Source organism: Coregonus lavaretus (genome assembly GCF_964263955.1).
Source record: "Coregonus lavaretus genome assembly, chromosome: 36".
In the NCBI taxonomy this organism is placed as follows: domain Eukaryota; kingdom Metazoa; phylum Chordata; class Actinopteri; order Salmoniformes; family Salmonidae; genus Coregonus; species Coregonus lavaretus.
In genome coordinates, this window is record NC_140023.1 from 25656039 (window position 1) to 25658763 (window position 2725).

The window sequence follows — 2725 nt, forward strand, 5'->3', positions numbered from 1 at the left end:
ACATTTTTTTATGTTTTGGTTTTTGGCAGGGGTTTTTTCTGCTTTTCATGTACACCAAAAAATTTATTGAGGCAAGTCGAATATCAGTAGCCAAAGTCTACGCCCCTTCATCAGTGATTGGTCAACAGTACTACTGCTAACAGGAGTGGGAACATGAACTGTTTGTTGTCATTCAACGAGAGATTACTAGTTTTCATGCAACATTTTTGCACTTGAGAAATACTGCACCAAACATCGTAGTTATTTTATTTATATGTACAGTTGAAGTTGGAAGTTTACATACACTTAGGTTGGAGTCATTAAAACTTGTTTTTTAATCACTCCAAACATTTCTTGTTAACAAACTATAGCTTTGGCAAGTCGGTTAGGACATCTACTTTGTGCATGACACAAGTACTTTTTCTAACAATTGTTTACAGACAGATTATTTCACTTATAATTCACTGTATCACAATTCCAGTGGGTCAGAGGTTTACATACATGAAGTTGACTGTCTTTAAACAGCTTGGAACATTCCATAAAATGATGTAATGGCTTTAGTAGCTTCTGATAGGCTAATTGAAATAATTTGAGTCAATTGGAGGTGTACCTGTGGATGTATTTCAAGGCCTACCTTCAAACTCAGTGCCTCTTTGCTTGACATCATGGGAAAATCAGAAGAAATCAGCCAAGACCTCAGAAAAAAAATTGTAGACCTCCAAAAGTCTGGTTCATCCTTGGGAGCAATTTCCAAACGCCTGAAGGTACCACGTTCATCTGTACAAACAATAGTACGCAAGTATAAACACCATGGGACCACGCAGCCGTCATACCGCTCAGGAAGGAGACGTGTTCTGTCTCCTAGAGATGAACGTACTTTGGTGCGAAAAGTGCAAATCAATCCCAGAACAACAGCAAAGGACCTTGTGAAGATGCTGGAGGAAACAGGTACAAAAGTATCTATATCCACAGTAAAACGAGTCCTATATTGATATAACCTGAAAGGCCGCTCAGCAAGGAAGAAGCAAGGAAACCACCATAAAAAAGCCAGACTACGGTTTGCAACTGCACACGGGGACAAAGATTGTACTTTTTGGAGAAATGTCCTCTGGTCTGATGAAACAAAAATATAACTTTTTGGCCATAATAACCATCGTTATGTTTGTGGGGAAAAGGGGGAGGCTTGCAAGCCGAAGAACACCATCCCAACCGTGAAGCATGGAGGTGGCAGCATCATGCTGTGGGGGTGCTTTGCTGCAGGAGGGACTGATGCACTTCTCAAAATCGATGGCATCATGAGGAAGGAAAATTATGTCGATATATTGAAGCAACATTTCATGACATCAGTCAGGAAGTTAAAGCTTGGTCGCAAATGGGTCTTCCAAATGGACAATGACCCCAAGCACACTTCCAAAGTTGTGGCAAAATGGCTTAAGGACAACAAAGTCAAGGTATTGGAGTGGCCATCACAAAGCCCTGACCTCAATCCTATAGAACATTTCTGGGCAGAACTGAAAAAGCGTGTGCGAGCAAGGAGGTCTACAAACCTGACTCAGTTACACCAGCTCTGTCAGGAGGAATGGGCCAAAATTCACCCAATTTATTGTGGGAAGCTTGTGGAAGGCTACTCAAAATGTTTGACGCAAGTTAAACAATTTAAAAGCAATGCTTTCAAATACTAATTGAGTGTATGTAAACTTCTGACCCACTGGGAATGTGATGAAAGAAATAAAAGCTTAAATAAATCATTCTCTCTACCATTAATCTGACATTTCACATTCTTAAAATAAAGTGGTGATCAGGGACTTTCTACGAGGATTAAATGTCAGGGATTGTGAAAAACTGAGTTTAAATGCATTTGGCTAAGGTGTATGTAAACTTCCGACTTCAACTGTATATACAGTACCAGTCAAAAGTTTGGACACACCTACTCTTTCAATGGTTTTTCTTTATTTTTTACTATTTTCTACATTGTAGAATAATAGTGAAGACATCAAAACAATGAAATAACACATATTGAATCATGTAGTTACCCAAAAAGTGTTAAACAAATCAAAATGTATTTTATATTTGAGATTCTTCAAAGTAGCCACCCTTTGCCTTGATGACAGCTTTGCACACTCTTGGCATTCTCTCAACCAGCTTCATAAGTAATACTTTTCCAACAATCTTGAAGGAGTTCCCACATATGCTGAGCACTTGTTGACTGCTTTTCCTTCGCTCTGCGGTCCAACTCTTCCCAAACCATCTCATTTGGGTTGAGGTCGGGTGATTGTGGAGGCCAGGTCATCTGATGCAGCACTCCATCACTCTCCTTGGCCAAATAGCCCTTACACAGCCTGGAGGTGTGTTTTGGGTCATTGTCCTGTTGAAAAACAAATGGTAGTCCCACTAAGCGCAAACCAGATGTGACAGCGTATCGCTGCAGAATGCTGTGGTAGCCATGCTGGTTAAGTGTGCCTTGAATTCTAAATAAATCACTGACAGTGTCACCAGCAAAGCACCCCCACACCATCACACCTCCTCCTCCATGCATCACGGTGGGAACCACACATGCGGAGATCATCCGTTCACCTACTCTGTGTCTCACAAAGACACAGCGGTTGGAACCAAAAATCTCAAATTTCAGACCAAAGGACAGATTTCCACCTGTCTAATGTCCATTGCTTGTGTTTCTTGTCAAGTTTCAAGCAAGTCTCTTCTTATTATTGGTGTCCTTTAGTAGTGGTTTCTTTGCAGCAATTAG